Raw genomic sequence first — 22,158 nt, forward strand, 5'->3', positions numbered from 1 at the left:
TGCTAACATGTACAAGCACAGCATACCTACACTCACCACATGCACACTCCTTGCTTACATCGCATCTTACCAAACCTCCACCATTCCCCCACTCAACCGCTACCACTGTACTACTACACTCACCACAACTCATATCTCACCCCTACTCTGCTACTCTCCCACCAGGTCAAAAACCTTACCTATGCACCCTCCACATAGTCTATCAACCACAGTACCTAAACATAAATCATCTCCACAACTCAACATAATAACCCTTCCACCATACCTATTACCCACAGAACACAATCATAGAACTTCCCTTATAAACAAGCACATTCACAGATTGATAAAACTAATAATCTCAACCATATCTACACTAGTACTCAGTGCAGACATCCACCCCAATCCTAGCCCCTCACTCTCCAACCCCACCCCTCATAATCAGACTAAAAACACAACTTCTCTCAAATCACAGCCAATAGAAAACCAAGCAACCTCCTTCTGCTAAGTCTAAACATTAAAAGTATAGCCAACAAGGTGCATGAACTCTATACCACAATAGACTTGTACTCCCCTGATATAGTGATCTTACAGAAACATGGCTAAAACCACTTATCACCAATGAGCAAATCCTCCCCACCGGTTACAATATACTAAGACTAGACCGACTAAAAAGAAGGGAGGTGGTACATCCATAATATTTCAACAGCATCTAAACATTCAGATCTTAAACTTAGCAGCTCCCCAAATAGGTAAGGAAGAAATAATATATACCAATCTTAAAATAAACCAAAATAAAACCATTAACATAATCAGATGTTCCCACCTGGCCAAAACATCCCTCCACTAGAAAACCTCCTCAGCTGGACTACCCACCATCTCCCCCAAGAAACTACAATTTTAGGTGATTTCAGCACTGACTGGCAATCCTGTTCTAGCAACCACCCAACCCATCATATAAACCTTCATGGCTTCACCCAACTAGTCCAGTCACCTACTAGGATAAATAAAAGCTCCAACAAACACACTACCCTGGATTGGATACTAGTCAGTAAGAGCCCCCAGTCATACATAGGCTGCCTCACAGACAGCCTTAGTGATCACTCCCCAACATTCCTACTCAGAAAAGACCTATACCAAGCAAAACCTGTCATCTACCATCAAATATGCAAAAAAGTAAACTTTAACTCTCTCACATTCAGCTCATTCCTTAAAGTATGTAACTAGCAACCTCTAAAGTACCTCAGTCTAGATGATGCAGTTGACTACTTTAATAATACCTTCCTGAGCATCCTTAATTACAACACCCCCATAAGAGTTTCCCTAACCAGAGCCTAAGCATCCCCATGGCTACAAAAAACCACTAAGTCTGAAATGAAAATCAGAGATAAAGCTTGGGAGCACTGGAGCAAAACCAAAACTCCCTCTATTAGACAGAAATTTCTAGAACTTCGCACTACAGTCAAAAAGCTAATAAAACAGGACAAAATCCAATGCTACCAGTCTGCCCTTACCTCCTCCCAACATAACCCCAAACAATTCTGGTCCTCAATAAACTCCATCCTCTACCCAGGTAAAGTTAGTACCCCTACTCCTAACATCACTCACTCCGAAAATATTGCTACCTCTTTCAACACACATTTCACACAAACCATACTATCACTAGTTAGACAACATAACCCTCCCCTGCTCAAACCCACACCTTCAACTACCAACCTCCCCACTAGCTTCTCATTCTCTCCTGTTCCTACCTCTAAAATAAAACAAGTGTTAACTACACTTAAACCCACCAAATTAGCAGCAACCTCCCAAGTGAACACCTACAACTCACAGCTGATGCTCTAGCCTACCCAGTATCCATATTAATTAACAGATCTCTATCAGAAAGTTACGTTCCCACACTTTGGAAAGTATCACACATAATTCCCCTCCACAAAGGCGGCCCCTCCACAGAGCTAACCAATTACCGCCCCATAGCTACTCTCTCTCCACTCTCCAAAATACTAGAGATATGCATTCATTCTCAGGTCTCAGATCACCTCCTCGCTAACAACCTCCTCTCCAACACCCAACACAGTTTCCGACCAAACCATAGCACCACCACTGCCTTACTCTCTTTCACTAACACTATCCTACAACATAAAAATGCTGGTCATCTTTCCTCAGCTTTTCCTAGACCTATCTAAAGATTTCGACATGGTACCACACAAACAACTCATCTCTCTTCTCAATAACCTATCCTTCTCTCAATCAGTCATCACCTGGTTTCATAGCTACCTGTCTGACCGCCAACAATCCGTTGTATGGCAGGATGACCTATCCCCCAACTACCTGTCTCCATAGGGGTTCCCCAAGGCTCCATCCTTGGACCTCTACTCTTCTCTATTTTCTCCAATAATCTAGCCCCTGCCACCACACATGGCACACTCATGCAATACGCAGATGACTCAACCATCATCTGCTCAGCCCACTCCTTTCCGGAACTGCAAAAAGTCACACAGGATGCCTTTTCTTCTGCTGAAACTTGGTTATCCAATACCCAGTTAATATTCAACCCAAACAAAAAGTACAGTTTTGTACCTACCATAAATGTAGATGTTCGAAGATCCACATTGCTGCAGTCCTTACACTTGGGTAGTCCGCTGTCCTCGGTCGGCCCGAATATCAAAGTATAAGGCTGACGTCGGTCAAGGCGCATTTGACTGACATCAGGACGTCAGGGTACAAATGCGCATGACCGACGTCATATCCTCAGTCTTTTCTTGCCCCAGATGTCAGAAGACCCTAAAAATAAAGGTCAAAACCAAAAGACAGCAAACAAACAACCAACCACCCCTGCACTAAATATATGTACAATATATACAATATACAATATTTACAACCCAACCCACACAACCACCTCTAACTACAGAGGGGAAGGAGGGAGGGTAATTGGACTGCAGCAATGTGGATCTTGAACATCTACATTTATGGTAGGTACAAAACTGTACTATGTTCTTCATCTCACATTGCTGCAGTCCTTACACTTGGGTAGAATCCCAAAGCAGAGGTAAGGGAGGATGGCCAAACTACAAGGAAGCAGGAGCTGCCAAAATGCCCTGCAAAACAGCAGTGGCAAAACCAGCCCTGGATTTAGAGTAAAGTGGCAGGTGATAATGCCTAGAGAAAGTATGCACTGAACTCCAAGTAGCTGCCTCCAAAATATCCTTGGTTGCCACTCCCTCAAAAAGCTGTCAAGTGGCAGTAGCCCTAGTGGAATGAGGCCTAATCCCAGCTGGAATCTCCTTGCCATGATGGGAATAACAGAAAGCAATGCAAAACCCAATCCACTTAGAAATAGTTTGTTTTGACACAGGCTTGCCCTTAGAACTCAAAGCAAAAGAAACAAACAACTGCTGAGACTGCCCGAACCCTTTAGTTCTGTCCAAATAATATCGCAACTGCCTGTGTACATCTAAAGTGTGCAAAACCTTTTCCCCTTTATTTTGGGGATTTGCATAAAAAGTAGGCAAATGAATAGTTTGGTTTAAAGCCACACTAGAAACCACCTTAGGCATAAAGGAAGGATTAGTACGCAAAGATACCCTATCCTTATGGAAAATCAAGAAAGGCTCAACCGCCATAAGGGCCTGTAATTCAGAAACCCTTCTTGCAGAGGTAATGGCCAACAAAAAGGCAGTCTTCCATGATAAATATTTCAACTCAGAAGTAGCTGCAGGCTCAAAAGGTTGTAGAGTGAGTTTCTCCAACACAAAATTGAGATCCCAAGCAGGAGTAGGAGCTCTACGTGGGGTCTTATATTCTTCCCCTCTAAGAAATTGCTTGAACAAAGGATGAGAAAACAATGGAGGGTCACATTCATAGTGAGCTGAAATTGCTGCAGCATGAACCTTAATAGAAGAGAAGGACAAACCTTTGTCCAGTAACTCAGTAAGATATTGAAGAGCCACACTCAAATTAGGCTCAGAAACATCAAAATCCTTTGCTGCACTCCAAAATAAAAATCTCTTCCATTTATCTGCATACACTTTCCTTGTACTAGGCCTTCTAGCTTCCAAAATCACATTCAAAACTTGTTGTGGAAGTTGAGACCCTCTATGGTTCAAAACAGAATATGCCAGGCTGTTAGGTGAAGAGAGTGAAGTTTGACATTGAGCAAATGGCTGTCCTCCTGTGACAACAGGTGTGGAACCAAAGGCAAAGGCCATGGAGGCTTCCGTACCAGACTTCTCAGTAATGGGTACCAGTGCTGTCGAGGCCAATCTGGAGCTATTAAAATCATCCTTGGCTTGTCCTGTCTGACCTTTAGAAGTACCTTTGGGAGGAGAGGCAGAGGTGGAAAGGCATACACATGAAGATTGCTCCAATTGAAAGAAAGAGCATCCACTTTCCAAGCTGTGGGATGAAACCTTTTGTGCAAAACTTTGGCAGCTGATGGTTTAGTGGAGAAGCGAACAGATCTATGTCTGGAGTTCCCCATGACACTGTCAATTTCTGAAATACATGAGGATCCAATTTCCACTCGTGGGGATCCATAATTAGTCTGCTCAACACATCTGCTAAGGAGTTCTGTGCTCCTGGCAGAAACCTTGCCTGAAGATTGAGCTGTAAACAGAGCAGTCTCCCACAAAATCATTGCTTGCCTGCATAGAGGATAAGAATGTTCCCCTTGCTTGTTGATGTACCACATGACAGTTGTGTTGTCTGTTAGAATCAACACCTGCCCTGGAAGAAGTAAATCCTTGAAAGCTATTAATGCAAACTGGACTGCTAACATCTCCTTCAGGTTGATATGTAGATGTTGTAGTCTGGCAGGCCACTTGTCTTGTATCCACTTTCCATTTAGATGAGCTCCCAAGCTTTGTCTGAGGCATCTGTCGTTAAAATCTGACTCGCCTCTGGCCGGGTCACAGAGACTCCCTTGTTTAGGTGACATTCCTGAGCCCACCACAAAATTCCTTTTGAATGCAAGGTATTATTTGAATGACAGTGTCCAGATCCTGGCAGTGCTGTGTCCATACATTTTGAGATACCACTGCAGCTTCCTCATATGCAGTTTGGCATTGGGAAGCACCAGAATACAAGATGCCATGAACCCTAAGGCTTGAAGGACTGTCCTTGCAGTCAGCCCGGACTGATGAGATAGCTGATGGAAGTAAAGGGAAAGACTCTTTTGTTTGTCCGGGGTTAAACAGGCCATCTGGGATGCTGTATTCAGTCTTACACCCAGAAAGCACATGTCCTGAGAGGGTACTAGACTGGACTTTATTTCATTCACAGAATACCCCAGGCATCTTAGCACTGCAATCACATATTCCAAATGATGAAGAAGCTCTTCCCTTCCTTGAGCCAGAATCAGGCAGTCGTCCAAATAAGGGTAGATCTGTATTCCTTTTAGCCTGAAGAAAGCTATCACTGGAGCCAGAACTTTCGTGAACACTCTGGCCGCAGTAGATAAGCCAAAGGGCAATGCAGAGAACTGATAGTGAGAAGTCCCAGCTCGAAAACGCAGATACTTCCTGCAACTTAGTCTGATTGGAACATGAAGGTAAGCCTCCTTGAGATCCAAAGTTACCATCCAATGATCTTTGCCCAGCAGAGGTAAAAGTTGTTGTAACGTCAACATTTTGAACTTGGGAATGTCCAGATAAGTGTTGAGGATAGATAAATCCAAAATTGGTCTCCACGTGTTCCCCTTCTTTGGTACTAGGAACAGGCGAGAATAAAATCCTAGGCCCACTTCTGGCATAGGGACCGGCTGTATGGCCCCTAGTTGAAGTAACAGAGAAATTTGCTTGTGAGCCTCTATTCTTTGTTGAGGAGGAACGTCTGGCATGCCTCTGAAAGGAGGCAAGGTATGGAAATAAAACCTGTAACCTTGGTGTATGATATCCAATACCCATCTGTCTTGGGTAATTAAACTCCAATTTTCTTTGAAAAGTGCCAACCTTCCTCCCAAAGGTGCTGCCAGACGAGAAGGCTCTGGCAGCTGAAAAGGTAGGTCATTGGGTCTGTTTACGAAAGGACTGACCCCTGCCCTCACCTGAAGACTGTGCAGGAGAACTCCTGTTCTAGGCCTGAAAGAGCCCTGAGCTCTGCCCCTACCACGCCTAGATCTACCCCTAGACTGGGAATCATAAGAAGGATATGTCCACCCTTTAGCAGGCCAATTTCTACTAAACTTTGGAGGCTGAACCTGCAAAATCTTTAACAGTCTGCATAGACTTAGCCTTGTCTTCCATTTTCTTTAAAACTGCCTCAACAGGAGAACCAAACAACACATCAGATTGTAAAGGAGCATCTAAAATCCTTGTTTTAACATGGTCAGATAAATTTTGATCCCTCAGCCAGGCGTGCCTGCGAAGAACTGACCCAGTGGCAGCCACCCTAGACGAGGCCTGTACAGCATCAAAACCACATTGCAAAGAATGCTTACCCACCTGTTCAGAAACATGTACTAAATCTTGTAACTCTTTACAATCAATACCTTCCGCCAGAGCATCAACCTTAGACTTCAACTGTGAAAGGAGATAGTTTTGGTATTTTAACATGTGAAACTGGCAATTCAAAGCCCTCATAGCTAGAGTGGAAGAAGTATAAACTTTCTTTCCCCATCTATCCAAGGCCCTGGCCTCTTTATCTGCAGGAACCGGATTCTTGACAACAGAAGCCTTAACACCTTTAGGCCCCTGGCTAACAGTTTCTGGGTCTGCCCTAGGACTCTTAAAAAGATACTTATGAACTTCAGGCACCCTGTAATACCTATCCGGTTTAACAGGAGCAGGAGGCAAAGAATCAGGATTAAGAGAAGCTTCTGTAAAACATCTTCCACTACATCCAAAACAGGAGGTATAGCCAAAGGCCTATGCTGGGGTAAAACAAAAATTCCTAAGCCTTTTCCTGGAATCAGAGAAGTCCTGACCTTCCCACTTAAAATGCTCCCTCATGGAATGAAGAGTTTCTGAAAAGAAAAATCCTCAGGAGGAGAAGCAGAAGGAGTAGAATCATCCACATCAGAATCAGAATAAGGAGAGTACTCCTGCAAGTCTTCAGCAAGACTCTGAAACATCCAAGCCTGCTCAAAACTCCCTAGCTCAGGCTCCACCCTAGGTCTCTTATCAGGAGGGGCAAAGAACCCTAATCAGAGTAATCAAATCTTCTGCCATTTTAAGCATATGCTTCTTGGGCACAGTTCCAGAAGAACTAGGGGTGACACCAACTGAAGCTAAACCTGGCCTGCCTCTAGGAGAAGCCTTGGAAACAGAAGGAGAAGGCCTAACCACCCTAGGCAGGGAGGGGAGTATAGTAACCTGAGAAGCCCCATCACCCTGGCCTGCCTCCTGAGAGGCCACATCCTGCAACAACAAGGTCTCTCCCTGGGATCCCAAAGAAACCTCCGGTGGAACCACCGGCTCCACCGACACCTCTAAAGAACCGGCGTCCGGAACGGACGGTTCTTCTAACCTAGGCTTCACTGCTTTATCCTTGCGCTTCTTCGAAGAAGCGGGCGTCGGAGCATCCGACGGCATTTTATAATTGCACCGCTTCCCAAAGACTAACCTGGCACAATCTAATCTCCTCTTTATAGTGCGTTTATTAAATCTAGCACAAGAGCGACACCCAACAACGTCGTGCTCAGGCCCTAAACAAGGAATACACAAAGTATGATAGTCTCTATGCGGTATCTGTTTCCCACAAGAAATACAGTTATTCACTTTTTCTGACATCCGGTAAACCACTGAGGCAAGAAAAAACTAAAATATTCCCCAACGGGGTACTTAGCCAACTTTGACTCGGTCTGAAACTCCGAAAACGAAAAATTTCAGAACGCCAACCGGCACTCGCAATACTGCTTCTGCATCGGACCATGCGGCAAAAAAGACTGAGGATATGACGTCGGTCATGCGCATTTGTACCCTGACGTCCTGATGTCAGTCAAATGCGCCTTGACCGACGTCAGCCTTATACTTTGATATTCGGGCCGACCGAGGACAGCGGACTACCCAAGTGTAAGGACTGCAGCAATGTGAGATGAAGAACATCTAAATTACTAATCTTTCAACCCACCAAACTTACCCAAAACTTCTCTCACTTTAACATCACAGCAAAAGACAACACCACTATCCATCCTACAGAACACACCAAATTGCTAGGAGTGAATATAGACAAACTGAACTTTGACATTCACATATCCATGACCATAAAAAAAGTCCACAAAAAACTAGGAGCATTATACAGAAATCAGCAACTACTTGCCAAAGCAGCAAAGATTTCAGTAGCAAATTCTCACTTTATCTCCACCCTACTTTACGCCTCTCCAATATATACAAACCTAAGACACTGCGATCTAAATAAGCTTGAAATATGCTACAACAAAATTGTGAAATTCACCACAGGGGCATCCTACCGTAGTCACCACTCTCTCTCACTAGCAGAACTGGGCTGGCTAGAGCTCCCTCACCTCCTTCAATGGTACCAACTCGCACTCACCCACAATCTAGTAAACCATCCACTAAAAATACCATCCCTTCAGAATCTACTCCAACACTATCTTACCACCAGACCACTAAGATCCAGCAACAAAAGCCTGCTACAGGTCACAAGAGCCAATAACTCTGCTGAAGAAGTATTATTCTCCTGCGCTATAGCCAAATTATGGAACTCCCTCCCACCCTCAATTACCTCTGTAACATCTTGCACTCACTTCAAATCTTTACAGACTTGCAGAATATAGCCTTGCAACACACCCACTACCTCTCTCTGTACCCCACTAACTACCTTGACAATAGCAACCTTGTTTGCTCTTTAACCTAACTACTTACTACACAGTAAGAACTTCTTATGACAACAATTGATAATGTCTGTTATGTACCTCACAAACAACTTGTTTCAGTTGTCTACTGATGAATTATGTACTACATCTGTAACTATGTTCAACATCTGTCACTATGGTTTAAACTTCAATTTTTTACTACAGCTGTTTTACAACTTTGTTTAACCTTGCATTATGCTCTACAGCTGTAACAATGTCTAATTTTTAAATGATATATTTCTCAAATTGTATAATGTCTGTAACATTTGAATGTGGAGCTTTCTCCCTGGGCCTCCAGTTAAAACGGACCTGCATCCAGTCGGACTCTCCCGATCAACAAATGTAAATAAATAAATAAATAAAATAAATAAAAACTACAGTCTCCAAACAGGCTTCATGCCTCACAAATGGAAAACAGCAATAGTCATCCGTCTGAACAAAGATGGGCCATCTACAGAGCCTGGAAACTAGAGACTGGCAAGTCTCACTAGTCTTGTATGCAAAGCTATGGAAAGAATTACCAAGGAAATGATCAATAATGGCATATGAAACCTCTAGACACTGGACTCAAGCTAATTTGGTTTCATCAAGGGCAGATCAGAACTACTCAACCTAGTGGACTTCTTTGAAAAGGTCACCAAAGCAAAGAATGAGGACAAAACAGTTCACACTGCCACTCTTGACCTGGCCAATGCATTTGACACAATGCCCCACTCGGGCATTGTTGACAAACTCCAGAGATTAGGTATAAACCCTTATGTTACCCAGTGGATTGCCAGCTGGCTCACAGACTGGACTCAGGAAGTTAGAATTTGGGAGTCCACCTCTACAAAGTGGTCAGTCACAAGCAGAGTCCCTCAGGGATCAGTCCTGGGATAGCTCCTTTTTGGCAGTTACTTCTCTGAAGTCAAGGCCAATGTCAAATTTGCAGATGACTGCAAATTAAGTGCAGTCACAGAATCCCCCACTGGCACAAATGGTCTCCAGGAATGGATGACACAAACAACTGTTGTCAGAGCCATGGACTAAAACTAAATGCCAAGAAATGCATAACAGCATCTTTTGGGAAGCCATACACCGCTGGTGACGATCATATTGACAACAAACCCCTAAGAGCTGACCCAGTAATCAGAGACTTGGGGCCACACATAAATAGTAATCTAGCCTTTGACCACCTCATGTCTACAATAGTGAGGAAATAATTCTATATTGTGCAACTTATAAACAAAGGTATGGCATCTAGGTCCAAGGAGGTCATTGTTCCACTGTATTTGCATTCATCAGACCTACCATTCAGTACAATGCCTCCAGGCACATCTAATAATTGGAACATCCATGGAGGTTCTTCACTAAAATAATTCAGGGTGTAAGTACCGTGTCCTATGCAGACTGCCTCAAGGCCCTATCTCTGTATTCTGTCTCCTACAGGCTTTTGAGGGTAGATCTATGCCTGGTATACAAGCCATTGTCAGACCCCACCCTGATGGACCTCCTGCATATCCACAAAACAAGCATCTACAGAATTACCCATTTTAAAGACTTAAAACTTGCCTTTGACATAAACAGGAGCTGCTGGAGAGACAGGCATGTATCACCGAGACTGCCTTCTCTAAAACAGGCTCCCCATCTATGTGAAGCAGAGATTCTCCCTAACCCAATTCAAGCCAAACTTGGACAACTGTATGGGGAACAGAACATTCATCCATGATCTGGCACACATCTCTAATTCACGCAGGCAGCCTATAAATGGCTCATCTTCCAGGCCCCTGCTTGTAAATGTTTTGTCTTCCAAGCCCCTGCTTGCACTTATTAACAACACTCTAACACATGTACATACATCCCTGACCTAACACAAAACACCATGCCAGCTATATGGAAAGTAACAATAGCAAACCCCCTCCTAAACCAAGACTATTCCTCCCAACTCTCCCATTTCTACCCGATACCCAGCCTTTCTCCACTAGCTAAAATCTTAGAAAACCTAATCTACACCCAAATTACATGCTGCATCACCAAGCAGAAACTCTCCTCCTTCAAACAGCATGGATTCTGGTCAAGTCAAAGCATATAACAGCCATTTGGACACTCACTGATTAAATTCTCCTACGGATGGACAAAGACATAACACCAGTAAGTTCCCCTATTAACCTGACCAAAGCTTTTGATCTAGAAGTTGACAACTTACTACTCAACCACCTGCTTGAAATAGCCATTTATTCAAATGCACTACCCTGGTTCCACAACTATCCTTCCAATCACCACATCTGTGTAAAAGTCATCTCATTATTCTCATCTCTGGCCAGAATCAAACAAGTCAGAAACAGTAGCCATAGTAATTATTCAACTTCCTTCATATAAATTCACATTAGTCCTGCTAAGCCTGAGTAACGACTGCTTAATTTGAACAAATGACAGCAGCATCAATTGCTCTCACCCACAGAGAGCCCCTGTACCACTGTGACTGTACATGTCTGACTGTGATAAAAAATGGTCAGAGCGATGCATGTCAACTTTGTTTTACACAAACAGCAGTCACAGTAAAGTATACCACTATGTCTCACATTAGTACTCTTTAGTCTTGTAAAGTCAAAATAATAACTGCTCAACTTCAGCAAATGACAGAAAGATATTTTAAATGCAGCACCAAACAAAGCCACAAAAACATTCTTTCAGCATTTAACTGCTAATAACCCAGTTAATCCGATGCAAGGTCTTAGGGCAGCCAGACAATCCAATGCAAGATGCGAGTGTACAAACACGGATTCACATACAGTGTGTAAACCTACAGGCAATTTGAAGGATCGCCAAATCACCTACAAAACAACCTGGAGATGTGGGAAGAAATTAGAACACATGACAAAACCAAAAAAACAAAACAGAGGCGGGGAGGACATGCTGACTCCATACAGAAGACACCCAGGAAAGAACTGAACTGGAGACTGAACCACTATGTGGCAGCAGTACTAATTGCTGTGTCACTGTGCTGCATGCAAAATAAATATATTATAAACTTTTACTTGTTAATCACTATTCAGAGTGACAACCACCCATTCAGTGTCTCTGTATAACTCTGGAAATGTTTTACCCACCTTATAAGAAGATTATAAAAGTTTTTCTTAGTTCAGCAAAGAGAGCGTAAGTTAACAGTACAGAGATAATTCTCCATTTTTTAAATACCTTGAGGGTTTAGGCACATGTACATTAACAGAAAAGAAAACAAAGCACATTAACAATTTTCATTTACATGGACTATACATTATATATGTGTTTTATTTCTTTTTTTTCACTCCAATGCTACATATATTGCTCAGTTCCTGAATTCTCTTCAACCTCATTATTCCTTGTGAACATTACTCTGCATGTACTGTTCCCAAAGACTATTATTTCTATATAACTTGCTCCTGTTGCTTTCCAAAGATCCTACTTCCAGTTCTTTAATCTTCTTTACATTATTCAGTACTTGGCTTTATTTTTGATTTAATGCAGCCAACTGCATTAAATTTAGCATGGTCTTACTATGAGGTCCACTTGAGGTATAAAACTACTTAAGCAAACACATACTTTCCAATACATTCTACACTATGTTGCTTATTCAACAGCCATACAGATGTCCTTCCACTGTTCTTTGTAAACTGCTTTTCCAGTCTCTCTTCCCATTCTTTTCCACCTTCCTCTGATTGATTCTTTGATTCTTTTAGAGAGAGATAATTGTTAAGGCCATTCTTAAGAGGATGAGTGGGAGACAGACTGCTAGAGAATAACCAAAAACAGCAACTGATAAAAAAAGAAGAAACAGCCTGGTGCCAAGGACAACTGGATAAAAAAACTTAAAAAAGTTTATTAGCCAACCAGTAGATTAAAATTCAGTAGAAGTTAAGTGCTTTCATCCCAATATGTCAAGGGACTTCATCAGAAGTGAAAGTGTGCTTGCAAAATCTCCAACAATAGCTTCTGTAATGATAATCAAAACTTTTGAGACTATTTAATTTGCCAGAACTTGGGAGAATTAAGGGTTTAAACCCTTAATTTTCCCAAGTTCTGGCAAATTAGTTGAGTATACAATATAAAGAACCAATGTAGGAGTTACATAGAAATAGTGGATTTAGCATTGTTACTATCAGTATATTCTGTACAGGCAAATAGGACCTCAGTCATATAAACTATGTTGAGGAAAAGAATTTGAGCAGATGATAGTGGGGGGGGGGGGTAGTCGGGTTTGAAACAAGGACATAGCCAGTGTGTTTTTAGGTAAGATTTAAGTGCGATTTTGAACTGACAGCTAGAAGGTAGCGTGGGTACAGAGCATCACCTGCTGAGTTTTTAGTTTTGGTGATAAGAAGTAGATTTGTGCTGCAGGAACGTAGAGGTCTTGCTGAGCTGTAGGGTTGGAGGAGGTTTTGAAGGGATGAGATTTTAAGAGGATAGTTTACTAGTTTGTGGGCAAGTGAGAGTTGATTCAGGTGAAGAAGTTGGGGGAGTTCAAGCCGGTCAAGTTCCCTAAGGGAGGTGCAGTGGTGGCTGCAATATGCTGCTCCAGTGGCAAATTTTGCAATCTTATTGTAGCAAGCTTCAAGCTTGTTTAGGTCTGTCTGTCTAAAGCTAGTAAGTATAGAAGAGGCGAAGAGTAAGGTACAGATTAGTTGGGAATTTGCAACTGAAACTCTGGCCGTCTTGGTGAAGTAATGTTTGTTTCTATAAAGTGTGCCTAGCTTTCTGTGTACTTTTTTATGGTAAGAGAGATATGTGGTTGTCAAATCTGAGATTGTTGTCAATCTCCACACCGAGTAGTTTGATGTGATCTACTAGGAAGATGATGGTATAGTCTTTGGTTAGAATATTAAAGTGGGGAAGCCAACACATTCTGGCTAGGCTTATAAATGCCTTTGGGCAGATAGCCTAGTACCTACCTATGACCCTATTTGGATAGATTTGGAGGGTTGGAAGATAAGGAGTTTAGTTTTGCTGGGATTGAGATGCAGTTGAGAATTGGATAGCCAGGTTTCATCAGATAAGAATAATTCCTGTGTGATCTTTTGGAGTTCTGGTATATTTGGGGCAGAGCTGATGAGGGTGGAGTCATCTGTGTGTATGAATGTAGGATGCATAGTGGTGGCATGTAGATTATTGGTGAAAAGGGAAAAAAGTAGGGGGCCAAGAATGGAGCCTTGGGGTACACCGTGTGTAAAAGGAAGTTGAGGGGATAGGTTGTCTTTTCAAACAACAGACTGTTGGCAACCAGTTACACAACTGTAAAACCAATCAGTGGCTGCTTGGGAAAAGGATAGGTTAGAGAGGACAGAGATTAGAATTTTGTGTGAGACCATGTCAAAAGCCTTTGACAGATCCAGAAATATAGCAGTGGAAAACATACCATTGTTTTTGTGATGAAGGATAGTGTTTGTGAAAGAGAGTATTGAAGTAGTTGTGCTGTGGTATGGTCTGAAGCCATGTTGGATGCTGGAGAAGAGGTTATTAGCTAGGAGATAGTTTAGGACTTGAAAGTTTATGCATTTCTCGAGTATCTTGGAAAGAGGAGAAAGGATAGCGATGGGACGGTAATTGGAAAGTTCACTGGAGGAGCCACCTTTATGGATGGGAATGTGTGATATTTTCCACAGAGTGGCATCAGATCCCAGACAAAAACATTCAATACAGAAAAAGCACGCGATTGTGACACCTGCAAGACTGATCCATACTTATTTCATACAAAATTTTACAAAAAGAGAATATTCATCTGACTGACACTGATGTTTCGGATACTTTTAACATATCTACATTAATGAAAGTCAGTAAAATTTTAAATTAGAAAAAATACTATTCAAAGTGCATAGTATTTTTTTCTAATTTAAAATTTTATTGACTTTCATTAATGTAGATATGTTAAAAGCATCTGAAACATCAGTGTCAGTCAGATGAATATTATTCAATGTGCATTACTTCCGCAGTGGTGCAGCGGTAGCATTGTTGCCTCACAGCAAGAGGTTTTCCCGTTCGATTCTCTGCTGGAGTGCGGGGAGTGCCTTCTGTGTGGAGTCTGCATGTCCTCCCCAAGTTTGGGTGGCTGTTTAAAAGACATGCGTAAATGGGCATGCCTTCGTTGAAGGTTGAACGTCGAGCTGGCACCTTGGCATTCATGAAAATCTACTGCCAATCATTAGTGGACCGGAGTTCCGCTGTGGCGACCCCTAAATGGGAAAAGCCGAAAGAAAACAACAACAACTATTCAATGTGCATATAAATTAAAGAGAATACCAACCTTTTAGAATCAAGCTGCTTATCTGGTACCTGATTTGCAGGAGTGAGACAGGATGACAAAAGTACACTAAAAGAGAAAGTAGTTTGTTGTTCCTTACCTTTTTCCAACGTTCCAGTATTAATGAAAGGTGAAACACTCCAGTCCTGATAATTCCTAAACAAGGGCGATGAGTCTATGGACAGCAGAAGTAAACATAAAAAACATTAATATGTTGCCCAACACAAAAACACAACATCCTATTTTTGATTAAAGTTATAAGAAGAACTGTTAAGGATGAGAATTATGAGGGCCTAGTCTGAACACACAGTACATAAGCTTACAAAAAGAACACTTGATCATGTTATTCGGTAAGAGTTGTATTAATCAAAGGAAAAGGAATCACTGAGTACACATACCAAATGCTAAGCTATCCAGGAGATCAAGTGTATGACAACTACTGCTCTCCCCAGTATGAGGAAAATTGGATTTAGAAATAATTCAATAGGAGAAATTAATCAGCAGCGGGGTGATATCTGACTGGTAAGTAAAAGGAGGACGACTAAAGAGAAGCTAGAGAGCACAGCCTTATCTTAGATGCACTCTCACTCCTTTCAGAACAGGTCCTTGGAAATTAATCATTCTCCCTTTTCAAAAGTGAAAAATTGATTGCTTGAAAATACTGTGCATTGTTTGTGGCATTCTTATGGAGTTTCTCCTTTCCCGAACGGTGTATGACAATACAGTTGGTATATATAACTTTGGAGTGAAGCAGCTCCCTCCCTCCATGAAGCTACTATTGATATTAGCAACTGCAATGAATGACACTAATGTGTTTTGACTATGAATACATCCCAGTTACTTTCTGAATGATCATGTTCCAGTATTATACAGTGGAAGCTAACAGGCAGGGACAGTTATTTCATGTAGCAGACTGTCTCATCTGCTGTAACCTATACAGGGGTGAACTTACTCTATAACAAAACAATTTCTACAGTTCTGAACTGTCAGTAAACTACATCCATTAGTTGTAAAAGACCATTACAGCAGCTGAAAACTCAGCATAATCTTTCAAAGAGATAAATATTTAACTAGAAAGCTTAAATGAAAAGTCAGCATGTTAGTTTAAAGTTAAGTGAACTGAAATAATGAATATACTCAGCAGTATTCAACTTAAACAAAAATCAGTAAACACACACTACTATGGCCTTCACCTTCAGAAGAATTCTTAATAGCTGAAAAAGCAAAACAAAATAACTGTGCATCTCTGGCACAAACCAATGCTGCAATAAGACTGAAATGCCAATGAAAGTGATTCATCTAATTAAGGTTTCCAGTACCTAAAAAGAGCCTGACATGTGACGTTCAGCAGCAATAAGTGTTATAGCTGCAAAAACCCAGCAGAGATGCATTGTAAAGATATTTGTAAACAACTTTGCAGCGACTCACATAAGCACAGAATCAATTAAAGTCAGCAAATAGTAATGTGCTCAATGGGGTGATATCAGGTGTTTAGACATTGGTGTTAGTGGCCCCTGTAAAAGAAACAGTTTCACAGGAATTCATCATGTTTCCTCTACTCATCATAGCTCACATAACATGAGCTTGGTCACAACAACTACTAAATGATAACACAAATGCACACATTTTCCTAATAAACGTATTTGTCGGTCATTTTACAAGTTGATGCATTTTTTCCCCCTCCACCTTCATCTGTCCAACCCCCCTTTCCTTTACTATGTGTACCAAAGGTTGGTGCATCTTAGAAAAAGAGTAATCACTGACAGGCAATGTAATGGCTGTTTCTCCTTCTCTGAGATGCATTAATCTCAGACCACCTACGCTCACTATCAAGTGAATATTACAGTTTTGCTCCACTGTGAAGTGAGTAACAAAACATGAATAAATGCCACCTCGGGCTGTTATGCTCAAGCAAGTATGACGAGCTTGGATGATCCAAGCAGGTAACTGCAAGCCACTGTACTGTCAGAATCCTTGCTGCAAGAGATCAAAGTTTTGAGTTCCAAGCTAGTTCGAGTTACACACAGTGAGAAAGCAGCTGGAGCTTGGTGAATACTGACAAATACCAAAACTCAATGCAAAACCAGGATATCTACGAATAGAGGTGAAAGACCCCATGAAGCTACACACCTCGCCAGTGACTCTTGCAAGTCAAGCAGGAAATGGAAAAGATCCCAGGCTGTGAACTGTAGACATCTCATTGACCAGGCAGTTCGCTGAATGTATGATAATTAATGGCACTCCCTCAGTGATGGGGGGCTTCCGACATCTGAAGGTAGCCAGTAGATACAAACTGGAAAAAACCTGATGCAGCAAAAGCCTACTTAGATAATATTACAACACTACAGTGCAAGCTGATGGCTTGTGCCCCTGCAGGCCTGAATGTCACCTTCTATTTGTGGCCCTGACTGGGTTTTCTATTTTTCTAAGACTGACTGCCTCTGTGCATCAGATCTCTCTCATTGATGGGGGGCAGAACTGACTTCAGTCATTCAGTGGTCTGCTCGATCACTGAGAAGTCCCTGAGGAAGCCTCTTCTGCTGAGCACAGGCCAGGAAACAAACTATTACAGGAATCCTTTAAGCACATTTGCAACATAGGCAGATCTGCAAATTACAATACTGGTTCCAGTGAGAATTAAAAACTTTCTTCCAGGCAGCACATGTGAAAAAGAGAAATGGTCCACACTGGAGTAGCTGCAGTATACTTCAAATAGGATTTCCTTCAATATCTATTTACTAGTTTTCTTTGGCTTGAGCATGGCTGGATAAAATATTGTTAATGTACTTTTTTGCATGCTACATTTTGTAGTGGTGTACATGGGGTGAAACTGTACAGGATTTTACATACTCTGAGATTACAGCGTCTCGGTGAAAAAGTTCTTTACTGATCACTTTTTCTTCAAGACGGAGTGACCGTGGATGGGGGATTGCATATTAACTGCAGGGGCTTGCTTTATTTATAGCAATTCACCAAAGTCACTAACCTTTGAGTATATCAGCTGAGGTGATCTATGCATCTGATTTAGTGGACCCATGCAATTTTGGCCAAGCAACTGTATCTAGAGATGCTGGAGTTTGATGACACCAAAATGACCTTCAGAAATATGAAGCAACAATGCAGAACTGTGAAAAAAATGTAGTGCTCAGGTTGAAATATTTCACAAACTACGTACATCCTCCCAACATTGAACAGCTAGTAATAGTGGTAGCAAACAGGGTCTGCTATGTCTGACAGAAGTAGCACCTCTAAACTAAATCCCTCTGCTGTAACAGCATAGTCTCATATGTAAGTACAAGGATAGCAGCCCTTGGGGGCCATTTTAAGCCTAGCCAATTTTCCTTTTTGTGCTTGAATTAACCTATCCCATTTGGTGTTAGACTGTCCCTAGCCTATTCCCTTGGTCGATAACTGTGTATTACCCCTACTGAGAATAACTGGGATCATACCATAGATAATTTGAAGGGACCCATGCATGGAAAAAGGCACTTAGGAGATGTCTCTGTCCATTAGTATTACAGAAGGAAGTCCTGGGGTAAATTTCCAAGTTGCACTTGAATAAGGACAGAAATGAGCTTTGTTTTACATGGATGGGGAGTCCCAAAACATGGACACTGAATGGCTGGAAAAAACAGACTTACATATACTAAGTTTGAGACTGCCACTTCCCAAAATATTCAGTTTTCTCTAAGGTACAGAGATCTCAGAGTTGGTATATACAAGTTCAGGGGCTGTGGGGGGCTTGCTCCTGGACTTTCAATTATTTGTTTTGTTATGTCGGCATTCGGAATTACAAGTGCCGACATTTCAATATGGAGCTGGTTTAGATCCTTAGATTGAGCACTTCTGATGTTACTTGACTTGCTGATGTGCAGTAAATCCATCAGTACTGGGCCAGAGGATGCCTTGTATGCCAGACACAGGTCACCTCTTAACAGTCTGTAGGATACCGAGTATAGTGACAGGGCTTTGAGTCGGTCCATGTAAAACATATTGCTTAGACCTTTGTATCCTTTTAGTAAGGTATCTCAGTAGGTATTTCAGTTGTTGCATGTGTCTGTACAGATATATGCCAAAAATAAAGGCTGAGTAAAGGGAGACAATGACATTCCTGGATCTAGACACAATCCCTTTGTTTATAAGCTATGCAATAAAGAATGACTTTCTTATGACAAAGAATGCATGCGGTGAAAAGTTATATCACTGTCCACATACGTTCCCAAATCCAAAACAACTGGATCAACACTCGGGGGTATTGTCAATGTAGTAGATAACTTCTCAAGGGATATGATAATGCATTTTGTAGCATTTAGTTTCAGTCCATGATTTTGCCACCAGCTAGTCATATGGAACAAACCTTCCTGCAAAACAGCTACCTTTTGATTTTCTGTGTCCTATCTGTGAGTCAGCTGGCAATCCACAGGGTGACACAGTGGTTTATTCCCAGATTACTTAGTTTTTCTACTATGCCTGAGTGGGGGACTGTGTCAAAAGCTTTGGCCAGGTTGAGGTATGTGGTGTGTACTGTTTTACCTTCATCCATTGCTTTGGTGACCTTTTCAAAAAAGTTCACAAGGTTGAGTAAGCATAACCTAACGTTGATGAATCCAAACTGAGACGGGTCCAATCTTCCCTATGTCCTTATTAATTAGTTCCATTGTAAGTCTTTCCGTGGCTTTGTATGGCTTTCCATATAAGGGTGGTTAAACTTGTACATCTGTAATTTCCTGGGTCTTTGGAAAGTCCTTCCTTATGCAGGGGAATGACTATAGCTGTTCTCCATTCACTTGGTACAAAACCTGCATGGAAGCTGAGGTTGAACTGTGTAGTTAGTGGAGTGGCTAAATCATGCTTCATGCAATTTAAGATGCATCCAGGCACATTGTTAGGAGCAATCATTGCAGTATTTTTAGCTTTTGATAGCACTTTTAAAACTTGGTCTTGAGTGATAGCTGGAGGCAAGCCAGTTTCAGGTACATTTTTGGGGCCAAATGGAGGGGAGACAGGTGTAAAGTGAGAGCTGAATTTATTGGACAGTAGACTGGCTATATCTTCAACCTCAGTGTAGGTAACAGCATTTACAATCAAGCTCAGTGCACTTCTGCATTGTGCTTTCAAGAAAGCAAACTTGGCTAAAAAGGCCTTGTGACCGTCTTTGGCTTGGGTAGCTATTTCAGCATCAAACTTGGTTTTGGTGGATTTTAATTAAGCTCCTGAACTGTTTGTTTACGTAACAAGGGTTTTAGCATTCTGGCAACTACTCTTCTTATTTTTGGTCAAAATTATCTTCCTTTTATTGCACAATTTGTTGACATTATAGTTCTACCATGTGGGTTTGTTTCTGGGGTTGGCGCTGTGCTTGCCCTACAAGGTACAGTTGCATCTATGGGGATGTTTACATACTGGTATAGTATGGTGGTGTACTTTTCTGCATATTCAGTGGAGTTAACTGGGTTTGGTGGGGTTTTGATGCTTGCCAATGTATTACTTAGGAGTAGGTAGTTTGACTTAGAAACATTTCTAAAGATACCTTAAGTGGAAGGGATGACAAACCTAAGCAAGGAATGGTGCAATACACTCCCACATTAATAATGAACAAGACCCAAGATGCTATTTCCTCTAGTATGTACTCTGACTAATTGTTTCAGGACATTTGTATTGACAAAGTCCAAGAATCTCTGTGCTTGTGCACTAGTGGTGGTGTACGTTTCCCAGTCTATAGAGCTGGATAGTTTAGATCACTTAGGAAAATGGCATCGGGTTTAATATAGAGTGATTCTAGTTCTTGTAGTTAAATGTTGTGCATTTCTTGTGTCATAGAGAGTATTCTACAGCTAATATATGGTATGTTATCTTTCTGAGGTTATTTTAACATGAAAAAACTCTACAGCATCGTATTGCTTTACCAGCCTTGATGTGAGTCTCTTCTGGATAAAGACTCGCACACCTCCTTCTTTTTTACCCTCCTGCTCTGTAGCTGGTCTAAATGTGTGAAAGGCATTATAGCCCTGCACAACTGGAGTGCTGTCCACCATTTTAAACTACGTCACAGTCACTACACAGATGCAACATCGTAAGAAGGTCTTGTAGAAAGCGGATTTTCTTGTTTAGGCTTCTAGCACTAATTAGGAACATCTTCACATTTTCCTCTGCTTGTTTCATTATGTTGGCAGGTTTATCAGGTTGGCATTGCCTATAGAAAGGCAGTATGGGGGTGGATAATGCCTTTTCCAGTAACTGAAACCCTAGAGGAGACAGATGTAGGCCATCCTTGATGAAGCATTGTGGTCTGTTGATCATATCCTCCCAGGCAGACAAATATTGGACCCCCTTCGAATGACACTAAAACCTAAGCCAATTATTGAAGTTAATTATTTTTTGTTCATACTGTGGCATCTTCCTTGGAGAAGGTAGAATGTTGCTCAATGCAAGATTCATACCTGCCTACGACATGCCATTATGTCTCTTCATACAGTCCAGGGAGATGCACCTCAAATCATTGACAGCAGCATGAAGTATGATATAGTCACACTGGTACTTGTACAAGGACTTGAGTGTGTGCGTTATCTGGTGGATCCTGGCACTAGGCAAGGAAATAACCATCACTCTTTCCTTGCTCAGCATGGCAAGAGGTACAACTGTAGTTTTTAGAATGGAGTCACCTATAACAAGAACATTTGGTTGGGTCGATGCCTGCCTTACAGGCTCAACATCTGTGACTTTGGGACACCTTGTGCTATGTGATGAGGTAGGCTTAACTTGCTGAGTGTGCTTTGTGCATGTTTTGTGTTTCAGAGGTCTTTTGAGGTTTAGGCAAGTTTATCTTCAATCTTCAGAACTTCAGCATATGATGGATTATGTATACTGTGATGTCATCTGTGAGATGTGGTGTGTATTGTACTGCAGACTATTTTGATGTCTGAGTTTACTGTGTGTGAGATTTTTGCCTCCAAGGACATTATACATGTACATCTCTCACACGCACTATTATGCTGTTTGGGTAATACATGACAGTCAGAAAGCATGAGACAATTCGGTCTCAAGATACCCATTTCAATCAGGCTAGCTACTGAAGTGAGGAAGTGCAGGTCAATGATTCTGACAGGAATGCTTC

At 41.7% G+C, this 22,158-nt stretch overlaps 1 long non-coding RNA gene across 3 annotated transcripts in view; it reads right to left on the reverse strand.

Annotated features, from left to right (window-relative positions):
• Nucleotides 1-15,142: 15,142 nt before the first annotated feature.
• LOC122809645 overlaps nt 15,143-22,158 on the reverse strand; it is a 1,890,825-nt gene continuing 1,883,809 nt past the window's right edge. For 2 of the 3 annotated variants that reach the window (XR_006365936.1, XR_006365934.1), the window contains one exon: nt 15,149-15,219. This is a non-coding gene — a long non-coding RNA (uncharacterized LOC122809645). Of the gene's footprint in view, nt 15,220-22,158 lie in introns of all 3 variants that reach the window. The other variant, XR_006365935.1, reaches the window with a different exon arrangement.

This window comes from Protopterus annectens, chromosome 8.part0 (genome assembly GCF_019279795.1).
Source record: "Protopterus annectens isolate FY-2018-M chromosome 8.part0, PAN1.0, whole genome shotgun sequence".
NCBI lineage: Eukaryota > Metazoa > Chordata > Ceratodontiformes > Protopteridae > Protopterus > Protopterus annectens.